Consider the following 12,178-nt stretch of genomic DNA (forward strand, 5'->3'; position numbering starts at 1 on the left):
GGGATGTAACTTTGGGAGGCCGAGGTGGGTGGATCACTTGAGGTCATGAGTTCAAGACCAGCCTGGCCAACATGACAAAATTCTATCTCTACTAAAAATACAAAAATTATCTGGGAGTGCTTGCAGGCACCTGTAATCTCAGCTATTTGGGAGGCTGAAGCAGGAGAATTGCTTGAATCTGAGAGGCGGAGGTTGTGGTGAGCTGAGAAGATTGTACCACTGCACCACTTCTACCTGGGCAACACAACAAGACAGCATCGAAAGAAAGAAAGAAAGGTGGGGGGAGAGAGAGAGAGAGAAAGAGGAAGAAAGAAAGAAAATATCATAGTTATGCCCAGAATCCCATCTAGTGTAAAGCAGAACACCTCGTATAATATGGGGGTGGGTAGTACAGCAGGACTTCCTGGGAGAAGTGGCAACTGAGATGAGTTCTGAAGATTGAGTGGGAGTTTGCCAGGTATATTGGCATGCTTTTAGCAGCTAGTGACAGACAATTAAAATCACTCCCAATTTTCCCTCCAAAACATAGCCACTATTTTGGTGTTTTCTTCCAGATATATGTGTGTACATGTGTATCTCATAAGTTTAAAAAGTTTTAGAATAGGCCAGGCACAGCAGTTCATGCCTGTAATCTCAGCAATTTGGAGGCCGAGGCGGGTGGATCACTTGAGGTCAGGATTTCAAGACCAGCCTGGCCAACATGGTGAAACCCCTTGTCTACTAAAAATACAAAATTTAGCCGGGCATGGTGGCAGGTGCCTGTAATCCCAGCTACTCGGGAGGCTGAGGTGGAAGAATTGCTGAGACCCTGGAGGTGGAGGTTGCAGTGAGCCAAGATCACACCACTGCCCTCCAGCCCAGGCAACAACAGCAAGACTCAATAAAAAAAAAAAAAAAAAATTAGAATAAGCTTGTACATGTTATTAACTTTCATTTTGTATTTAACTTTTTGAAAATGATTAAACTTTTCTCAGCATATTCTTACCATTAAATATTATTTAAAACATTATTTTAAGGTCATATATTTTATCATATAAATAATTCATATTTACTAGTCCCCTGTTGTTGAACATATATGTATTATTAAACATTTATGTTCTTCCAGTCTTTCAATATTGCAAATCTTTTTTCATCTCTCTCATTATTTATTTAGGAAAAATTCCTAGATGTTGACTTACTGAGTCAGAGCATAAACATTTTAAAGACTTGTAACATATTCAGCCAGATTGCCCTTCATAAATATTACACCAATTTTTCCAGCAGTCATGAGAGCATGTACTTCGCTGAGCTCTTGCCAACACTTGATATTATATTGTTATTGCATGCCAATCTGTTAATCATTTCTTTTTCTTTCTTTTTACCATTTTTGCTTGGCAATATCTTCCCTAGCCCCAAATCAAATAAACAATAACTTTTCTCATTTTTTTTTTTTGAGACAGACTTTCACTATTGTTACCCAGACTGGAGTGCAACGGCAGGATCTTGGCTCACCTCAACCTCCACCTCCTGAGTTCAAGCAATTCTCCTGCCTCAGCCTCCCGAGTAGCTGGGACTACAGGCGCCCACCACCATGCCCAGCTAATTTTTGTATTTTTAGTAGAGACGGGGTTTCACCTTGTTGACCAGGATGGTCTCGATCTCTTGACCTCATGATCCACCTGCCTTGGCCTCCCAAAGTGCTGGGATTATAGGCATGAGCCACCGTGCCCGGCCAACTTTTCTCATTTAAAAAAATATTTATTTAGGCCAGGTGCGGTGGCTCACACCTGTAATCCCAGCACTTTGGGAGTCTGAGGCAGGCAGATCACGAGGTCTGGAATTCAAAACCAGACTGGCCAACATGGTGAAACCCCCGTCTCTACTAAAAATACAAAAATTAGCTGGGCATGGCGGTGGGTGCCTGTAGTCCCAGCTACTCAGGAGGCTGAGGCAGGAGAATCAATTGAACCTGGGAGAAGGAGGTTGCAGTGAGCCAAGATCCCACTACTGCACTCCAGCCTGGCAGAGAGGGAGACTGCCTAAAAAAAAAAAAAAAAAAAAAGAAAACTACTTAATTAGTCTACAATTTTGGTTTTCAATACAAGAACTGTGATGATTGTATGATATTCTGCCCACCTCCCAGAGCAGTGGTGGAGAGGTGCAGAGATGGCCTCTTGTTTCCTGTTTCCTCTGAGTTCTGGGTCTGTGATTTAGGGATCTGCTGGTGAGAGAGGAAATATCTTCCTACCTTATTTCATGGAATGTCATTGTTTCAAGAAGCAAATTATACCATGAGCTCCCAGGAAGATTTTTCTCCACTGCCTCTTCTGTCTTAAGTTCAGTCCATTGCAACCTGATTCTGCATTCTGCCATCTGATGGGCTTAGTGATGGGTCAGGGAAGAAATTTCTATCTTTGTCTCCATTCTAAATTTGCAGGTATTTTATTTAAAGTATGAAAGCAATTTTATTAGAAGTTGCTAGCCAGGCTTTGCATTAGGTTTTAATATCTTGTAGAATAAGATTAGTCTCTCTTTTTTTTGTTGTTTTAAGATTGTTCATTACTTTTGCATAATGTTTACTCTCCCATGTGGCCCTTTTTGAAGCTCTTCCCCAGTCCCACATCTGTTTCTTTGGTATTTTGATTGGCATTTGTATTATATGTATTAATGAGAAGTAATTTGCCATCTTAAAAATGTCTTTTTTTTTCCTGATCATAAAATTATATGTTCATTACAGAAGATTAAGAAAATACAGAAAAGTGTAAAAAAGAAAAGTATTACCTTTAATCTCATTGCTTGGAAGAAAAAAAATCACAAACATTTTGCTACATGTCCTTTCAGACTTTTTCTTAGTTTATACATATTTGAACATGCATAAAACTTGCATAGAAATGATTACGATATGGGTGTTGAACAATGAGAACACGTGGACTTAGGGAGAGGAGCATCACACACTGGGGGCAGTTTGGGGGTAGGGGAGAGACAGCAGGGGATGGGAGGCAGGGGAGGGATAACATGGGGAGAAATGCCAGATATAGTATGCACCTAAAGTAAAAAATAAAAAAATTAAAATTAAAATAAAAAAAGAAATGATTATGATATTTCATCTTCCTATCCTGAAGAATAGAGTATGTCTGTCCACATTCCAGTTGGATTTATTTATTTATTTGTTTGTTTTAGGAGCAGAAAATTTAATAGAAAAAGAAGAGAGAGAGAAAAGGCTTCCTCATGCTGAGAAAGTGGATTGCTTCAGATTCATTTATTTATTCCACTGCTAATCTGTTTTTATTAATTATTTTATTCTACTTTTTGTACATTTCTTTGATTTCTCCCTAGTTTCTTGAGTAAAATTCTTTGTTCATTTTACTTGGTTCTTTCTTGATTGATAATGAAAGCATTTAAAGACATGAATTTGACCTTTCTTGTAGCTTTAGCTAAATAGAGACAATAAAATCTAGAAACTTCTGAAATAAATTAAACCAAATTTAGAGAAAAAAGGAAAGTGTTCACTTTCTGTAGAATACAGGCACAACATAAAGGTTTAAAATTAAGTGTTATAATATTAGAAGATCAAGTTGTTATTATTGATATATTCCATATCTTATTGCATGCTAGATAGAATTATCGAATACTAACAGCCGGACAAAAAAGTCCTCACTAGTAATTTAATTGAGAGCTATATTAAGGTTTATTTACTTTCTTCCCTACCAAAGACAATATTTTTTGAGGATGGAAACTAGGTCTTGTGGAGTTTTTAACTCTTTAATTGAGAGTTTGAAGTAAAGATGGGAGCATGATATCACATAGGGTTTCTTTTATATCTAGCAAGACCCTAGGTCTGTGATTTTGTGCTGTCTTATATACACAGAGACTGATTGGTAATTGCAGTGAACTTGTAACATACCTGACCTTTTATATTACCACAGAAAAAGCAAAACCCAGACCTCCTAATCAAACTGATAGCTTATTGTAGCTCTACCTCAGAATATCAACTAATCCACCAGCAACCACAATGATTTGGTTTGGCTCTGTGTTCCCACCCAAATCTCATCTCGAATTGTAATCCCCATGTGTCAAAGGAGGGACCTGATGGGAGGAGACTGCACCATGGGGGTGGTTTCCCCCATGCTATTCTTGTGATAGTGAGTTCTCACAAGATCTGTTGATTTTATATGTGGCAGTTGCCCCTTCTCTCCCTTCTCTCTTGATCCCTTGTGAAGAAGTTACTGCTTCCTGTGTGCCTTCCACCATGATTCTAAGATCCGAGGCCTCTCCAGCCATGCAGAACTGTAAGTCAAACCTCTTTTGTTTATCAATTACCCCAGTCTCAAGCATTCTTTATAGGAGTGCAAAAATGGACTAATATAGGAAATTAGTACCAAAAGTTTGGAGCACTGCTATAAAGATACTTGAAAATGTGGAAGCAACTTTGGAACTGGGTAATGGGCAGAGGTTGGAACAGTTTGGAGGACTCAGAAAAAGACAGGAAGACAGGAAGAAAAAGACAGGAACATTTGGAGCTTCCTATAGACTTGAATGGTTTTGACCAGAATGCCCACAGTGATGTGGACAATGAAGTCCAGGCTGAGGTGGTCTCAGATGGAGATGAGGAACTTACTGGAGCAAAGGTCACTCTTGATATGCTTTAGTGAGAGACTAGTGGCATTTCATCTTGCCCTAGAGATCTGTGAAACTTTGAACTTGAGAGAGATGACTTAGAGTATCTGGCAGAATAAATTTCTAAGCAGTAAAGTGTTTAAGAAGTGACAGCATAAAAGTTTGGAAAATTTGCAGCCTGACCATGTAGTAGAAAAGGAAAACCCTTTTCTGGGGAGAAATTCAAGCCAGCTGCAGAAATTTGCATAAGTAACAAGGAGTCAAATGTTAGTTGCCAAGACAATGGGGAAATGTCTCCAGGGCATGACAGAGATCTTCACAGGAATCCCTGCCATCACAGGCCCAGAGGCCTAGGAGGGAAAATGGTTTTCCTGGCCAGGCCCAGGGCCCTGCTGCTCTGTGCAGCCTTGGGACATGGTACCCTGCTTTCCAGCTGTTGCAGCTCCAGTCATGGTTAAAGAGGCCAAGGTACAACTTGGGCTATTGCTTCAGCAGGTGTAACCCCCAAGCCTTGCGAGCTTCCATGCGGTATTGGGCTTTCAGGTGCACAAAAGACAAGAGGAACCTCATAGGCAGAAGGGACTTGCTTTGTCTCAGATGAGACTTTGGACTTGGACTTTTGGGTTAATGCTGGAATGAGTTAAGACTTTGGGGGACTGTTGGGAAGGCATAATTGGTTTTGAAATGTGAAAAGGGCATGAAATTTGGGAGGGGCCAGGGGCAGAATAATATGGTTTAGCTCTGTGTTTCTACTCAAATCTCATCTTGAATTGTAATCCCCATGTGTTGAGAGAGGGACCTGGTAGGAGGTGATTGAATCATGGGGGTGGTTTCCCCCATCCTGTTCTCATGATAGTGAGTTTTCATGAGATCTGATGGTTTTCTAAGCAGCAGTTTCTCCTGCCTGCTCTCCCCTCTCTCCTGCTGCCTTGTGAAGAAATTGCCTGCCTCCCCTTTGCCTTCCATCATGATTGTAAGTTTCCTGAGGCCTTCCCACCCATGCAAAACTGTGAGACAATTAAACCTCTTTTGTTTGTAAATTACCCAGTCTCAGGTGTTCTTTATAGCAGTGTGAAAATGGACATGAATTTGAATGATAATACTTAAGGGACTCATGTCCAAAGGATAACAGGAGCAGTTTTAATACAAAACTATAATGAAGGATCTAAAGTGCTGTACTGGGTTCTCTTGACTTACCCAGTGAGCACTGTTATGACTTTGGGCAGGCCCCTTTACATTGTGCAACATGGAATAGAAGTGTGATGGTGGATGGAAACTTGTCTTGAATCTAATTTCATGGGAAGCACTTAATATTTCATCATGACATTATGTTGTAGGCACTTGGTACATGCCTTTTATTACCTCATGCAAGTATTTTGCTAAACGGGATTTGTTTTGTTTGTGGGTTTTGGTTTGTTTATTTGTTTGCTTGTTTTTTAGGGATACAGGGTCTGGTTCTGTCACCTAGGCTGGAATGCGTTGGTGCAATCCTTGCCCATTGCAGCCTTGAACTCCTGGCTTCAAGCAATCCTCCCACCTCAGCCTCCTGAGTAGCTTGGAATACAGTTACATGCCACCACACCTGGTAAATTTTTAAATTTCTTTTCTTTTTAGAGATGGGGGTCTCATTAGATTGCCAAGATTGTCTCAGGTGGGATTACAGGTGTGACCCACTTTAATCAGGCAAAAGATAACTTTTGAACACCAACTGAGGATGTTACTTATAATGAATCTTATCCTCATTCTCATTTACTTATTTGGATGCAGTTTCTTGAAATTTGTCTCACTACCATCTAGGATCCTTTTTCTTTCTCCAACTGGGAGATTTTGTCTGGTTTGGAAACTGCAAGCCCTGTTCAGGAAAAGGGAAATGGGACTTCGCTATACTGGTGACAAGAAGCCATTCCAGAGTTCTATGTGAACATAATATTTTGGAAGGCAAGATCAATATAGGAAGTTCCATATGATTACAAAAGTAGTTGGGAGGGATCAAAGATGTGCTCCCAAGGATAACAAAATACGCTGCATCACAGAACCAATATGAGTTGGCAAAAAATATAGTTTTTTAATAAAAAAAAAGGCAGAATTGAAGTATCTGAAAAGAAACTGTAAGAGAGACAGTCCTAGGTCTGGGGGATTGTCCTTAGGTGGAGTTTTCAAAATGAGCCAATTAAAATATAAATTTTTCCCTTTACAAAGAGCAGAGTTTTTACTTGGAAATGGGGATAGAACTACTCCATAAGGGTTCATAAGGTATTCATAAATCCCTGAATCCTAAGATCCTTTTGGTCCAACAGAAAGATAGCAAGTCACAACAAAACTCTTCTTACCCAGAGAGACCAGGTTCCTGTAGTTTCCCCAAATCACACCCTTGTGCAGATTCCTTCCTGAGGGTTCCACTAAGTTCTGCTCTTCCCAGACAAAGTCTACCATCTTGTTCTTGAATGTCACTGATTCCGAAGTATTCCACAACACGTTGTGATGATACAAATCTATTTATTACCTGCTTAATGGGAGGAAAAATACATGTATTATTGAAAGGAATATTCATGTAAACACAAAATCCTTATGTGGAAGGGAGCTTGCAGGTCATGCAGTCAAATTCCCAAGACAATATTTAAAAATTCTAAGCAAGGATTCATCTAATGTCTGCCTGCACTTCTCCAAGAATTCAAATTCATTGTTTTGCAAGGCAGCCTACTCTATCTTCCAAAGAAGTTCGTTGTTAGCATAAAGTTTTACAGTCTGAATCGAAATCTACCTTCGAGTAAGTTTTAACCATTGGTTTATTATTTGAAGCCAAAAAGCATTAGTTTCTGCCTTCACAGAAGAGGTCTTTAACAGTTTTCAAATTATTAAATATATAATGCACACAAAAATGTCCATAATAAATATCACTACAAGTTGAACAACAGTGTACTCCTACCAATAAGAAATAAAACATTCCCAATACCTCTGAAGTCACCTGTGTGTCTGTCTTTCCTGGATTTTATCCCTATAGGAGTAATAATCTACCCTAAATATTGGATTAAACATTTCTTTGTGTTTTTTTTAATAGTTTAACCAAATGTGTATGTATCTCTAAACAATATGCTGCCTTAGTTTTGCCTCAATTTGGATATTATATAAGTCAATTGTATTAAATATATTCTTATTCTGGGCACAGTGGCTCATGCCTGTAATTGTTACCCCCTTCTAACTGCACTGTTATGACTTGTTAGTCCACTCTGTGCTGTCACATAATTGCCAGCACTTTGACTCCTGTAGCATCCTTGGTCTCCATGTGCTTGCCAACACATCCTACATGGTGTACCATAATACATGGTTTTTATTCAAAACTATTTCAGCCCTATACACTTCTTCTTCTGATATTTCTCTATGCCAGTAACAAATTCTGAATGATTTTTTCCCCTACATTTTATTTGCTCTTGAATTTCCAAACATTGCTGAAGGACATCATCTAACAGAATTTTTAAGATCTCTAAACTATACCTTTCCTTCTTTAGCAGAGCCATGTATTTATTTATTTGAAATAGAGTTTTGCTCTTTTGCCCAGGCTGGAGTGCAGTGGCACCATCTCAGCACACTGCAACCTCTGCCTTCTGGTTTGAAGCGATTCTCCTGCCTCAGCCTCCCGAGTGGCTGGGATTACAGGCACCTGCCACTATGCCGGGCTAAGTTTTGTATTTTTAATAGAGATGGGATTTCACCGTGTTGGCCAGGCTGGTCTTGAGCTCTTGACCTCGTGATCCTCCCACCTTGGCCTCTCAAAGCCCGGCCTAGCAGAGCCATTTAAAAAAAAATCTTTTGTTTTGAATTCTCTCTGTTCCTTATAATGGGAAACACTGTATTTGCACTCTGGGTTTGTTTTTATGTCGTGGTGGTGGTTTTTTGTTTGTTTGTTTGTTTTTGAGACAGAGTTTTGAGCTTGTTGCCCAGGCTGGAGTGCAATGGCGCTATCTCAGCTCACTGCAACCTCTGCCTTCCAGGTTCATGCGATTCTCCTGCTTCAGCCTCCCGCGTGGCTGGGATTACAGGCATGTGCCGTCATGCCTGGCTAATTTTTATATTTTTAGTAGAGATGGGCTTCCCCATGTTGGTCAGACTGGTCTCAAACTCCTGATCTCAGGTGATCCACCTGCCTTGGCCTCCCAAAATGCAGGTATTAGAAGCGTGAGCCATCCCGCTCATCTGAGTTTTTTTTTTTTAATGAAAACAACAACAACAAAAAACCTAGCTCCTAAAGAAGGTATCAGGTGATTTCCTTTAGAAATATAAAAGGCAGAAAAATCTTTAAAAAAAATGAAGTAAATATACAATTTCCTCATGTGGTATTCAATAAAATTGAACATTTGTTCATCTATGATACATTAATCTACTCTCTTAATTATTTTATTTCTAAAAGAGCCACATGATTTTTTTGAAACTTATTTCAAAATAAGTTTGAAATAAGTGGCTTATTTTAATTCTGTTGTTTCTTGATAATGTTTTTCGTTCCATCCATCATGTCTTTAAACGTTTAAAATATAGGTATTTTAAATTGTTGATCAAATGAGCTCTGCATCTGAAGTTTTGGGGGATACGTTTTTGCTGTTTATTGTTTGTGCTGATTTGCATTAACAGTGGCTTATTTTATTATTGTTTCATGATTTTTAAGTTTTGGACTTCTGTTTGGCTCATCTTCATCTGCAGGAAATGTAAGGGAACTAGGATCTCCAAAAGACGTTTGCTCAGTTTCTAATTTCAGGGTGTATTGAATAAATATTTTGAACAATCTTTTTCGCTGAAAATTTCTTTTCATTCCAGTCCTCCTGAGAATACCCTGTTGTTTTGATTATGCTTCAGTGCCACTCTCCTTAGAGGATGTACCTCATTCCGTGTGCATTTCGATATGCTGAAGTGTGTTGGACTGTAGGGTCCTAAATTATTCATTAATTCTTCCTTTGTTTATTCATGATGCAAGCAGTCTTCTAAGTAGGCACTGTGAACTCCACAAGACCTAGTTTCCATCCTTAAAAAATATTGTCTTTGGTAGGGAAGAAAGTAAGTAAACTTTAATATAGCTCTTGGAGGAGCAGTCCTTGAGTAAGTGGTCAAATAAATTTGTTGCAAATAAATACTTTCAATCACTATGTTTTAAGGATTATCATTTGTATGCACTGAAGAGAACTTCTACAGCTATTTGTCTTCAAAAAAGTTTGTTTCTTTGTATTTTGAAGAATTTTGGCCTTAAAATTTCCAGTTTATTTTCAGGCATTCATATCCATTCTACTTGATTGGCATTATAGTCATCAATTGTTGTCTCTTTCAACTCTGAGGGAATTGTCATAAAGTGAATTGTTTAGAAATAAGTGTTTCCAAGCACTTATTCACACATTTGTCTGGATCACATCTATCTGTTCTCTCAAGGGCTTTCTTTAGTCGCACCTAAATGTTCCAAGGCAAGGGTGTGTCATTACTTGTATCTCTAATGTTATCGCTTTTGTCACATAGTCAAGGCTTCTCAATAGAAGTGTACCAATTATTATTATTATTATTTTGAGACGGAGTCTAGCTCTGTCGCCAGGCTGGAGTGCAGTGGCGCAATCTCAGCTCACTGCAACCTCCAACTCCCTGGTTCAAGCGATTCTCTAGCCTCAGACTTGCGAGTAGCTGGGATTACAGGCACTCGCCACCACGCCCAGCTAATTTTTGTATTTTTAGTATAGACGGGGTTTTATCATGTTGGCCAGGATGGTCTCCATCTTCTGACCTCGTAATCCGCCCGCCTCGGCCTCCCAAAGTGCTGGGATTACAGAAGTGAGCCACCTCATTCGTTCGTGTATCCAATTTGAATTTTTCGCACCCCCCAAAGAGCCAATTCCTTCACCAGCAGATAAAAGGGGCGGGGGCTCAGGCGTTGAGGATTCTGGGCATTGTAGTTCGGACTCTCCGGCTGCGCAGGCGCATTGCCCTGCCTGGAGGCCAGCCCCGCTGAGCCGCCGCCATTGCTGGAAGCGTTCCCGCCCTGCTCTGCGAGTGCCCTCAGTTGTCCTCAGTTCGGCCGCCAGGTACTCGATGTCCCAGGCGCCTGGCCTCTATAGCCCGCCGCCCCTCCCTTGGCGCTTGGCTCTCGACGGCGTCCGGGGCGTGGCCGTTCCCTCGAGAGCCCTGTCCCTGAGCGGACCCACCCACCTCTGAGAGGTGATTGGGGATGGGCCTCCTTCCCGAGTGCGGGCTCCATCTCTGGCCGGTCTCCCTCATAGGTCCGGCCCAGTGCCCTCTGCGGCCTCCTAGCCCGGGTCCGAACCCGGGAACCTCCTTCCTCGCGGACCTGTAGGCGCTGGGGTTAAAAAGAGCCAGGCGCGGGGTGTGAGCTGGGATTCCAGTAAGGCCGGGGGGTGAGGGGGCCCCTGACCCGACTTTTCCTGTCTGCCCAGCCCCGCGCCTTGCTGGCGGTGGAGGGGATCCTCGGAGTGGATAGAGGAGAGCAGTTAGGGAAAGAGGGCGAGGTTGGCAGGAGCATGTCCCTTCTGGCTTCTGAACTGGCAGGGATGGAACTAGGTTTCACATCAGGGGACCTGCGCTACTCTCTCGGTCACCGACGCAGCTTCTGAAATATAGCATTTCAAATACTGTAATCACCTTTTAATCACTTGTCACTCCCTGACATAAGGATGGTATTATTGCATTGGTTGGGAAATGCTTTACTAGTACATCGTGCTGAGATTCTTAACAAAAACATAGACCTTTCATTATTTCTAAATACACTGGCCAAGGAAGCAAAACAAGTAAAGTTTCTCCTTAAGTCTCTGGATACTTTTGCAATAGTCCGAAAGACAGAGCTTGTAAATATCTAGGGAAATTATAACTGGGGAAATATGGGCCTAGATATCTTCTGCATAATGACAAAGGGGACAGTAGAAACATAGTGTGGTTACTGTCAAGTACTAATACCTGATTCATAGTACTCAAGTGACTTGCCTGTAGTCGCAGTTCTGCAGTAGCCAAACCAAGGTTAAAACCTGGAGATGTGGCCAGCCACTCTGGGATTTTATTCCGATTCCAGACTCCTATGTATATATAGATACTTATTTTTGTCTACTTGGAAAGTACAGAAAAGCAGAAAGAATGGTAAACATCACAGTCCCAGGTCTCAGAGGTGTCAGTAGAGTTTTGGCTTACTCACTTGCAGTCTTTTTTCCTCTGCATTATATTCACACAATAGAGATCAAGCTGAATATATTAAATGTTAAATATTGTTTATTCTAATTATAAAATAAAACAAGGTGTTTATTGCAGTTTGGTTGTTAAATTTATGTTACTAGCATAATCTACATGAAGTATTGCCAAGGAGTTTATTAATATTTACGAATATTTTTTAAATGATGACTCAGGTCATTCTTGACAAATGTTAAAGATGAAGAAAATCATTACTCTAGACCCTTGGAACTGAAAACGCCTCATGTTGTTCTTTGTAGGTCTGCTTTAGTGTTTGGGGGCTTGAGGAGGGACAATATTATTATTCTTGGCTCATTTTTTTTTTCTTTGAAACCTTGTAAAACTGGGCTTCTTAACTTGCGGTTCAGTGTATGGGCTTGGG

The 12,178-nt window shown here is 40.6% G+C and overlaps 1 protein-coding gene across 6 annotated transcripts in view; it reads left to right on the plus strand.

Annotated features, from left to right (window-relative positions):
• The first annotated feature begins 10,562 nt into the window (after positions 1-10,562).
• ZNF624 (zinc finger protein 624) overlaps positions 10,563-12,178 on the plus strand; it is a 40,471-nt gene continuing 38,855 nt past the window's right edge. For 4 of the 6 annotated variants that reach the window (XM_008996762.5, XM_008996765.5, XM_035300170.3 and 1 more), the window contains exon 1: positions 10,563-10,646. The gene's annotated coding sequence lies outside the window, so the exon portion shown is untranslated. Of the gene's footprint in view, positions 10,780-12,178 lie in introns of all 6 variants that reach the window. The other 2 variants (XM_035300169.3, XM_035300171.3) reach the window with 1 other exon arrangement.

Source organism: Callithrix jacchus, chromosome 5 (genome assembly GCF_049354715.1).
Source record: "Callithrix jacchus isolate 240 chromosome 5, calJac240_pri, whole genome shotgun sequence".
Lineage (NCBI taxonomy): Eukaryota > Metazoa > Chordata > Mammalia > Primates > Cebidae > Callithrix > Callithrix jacchus.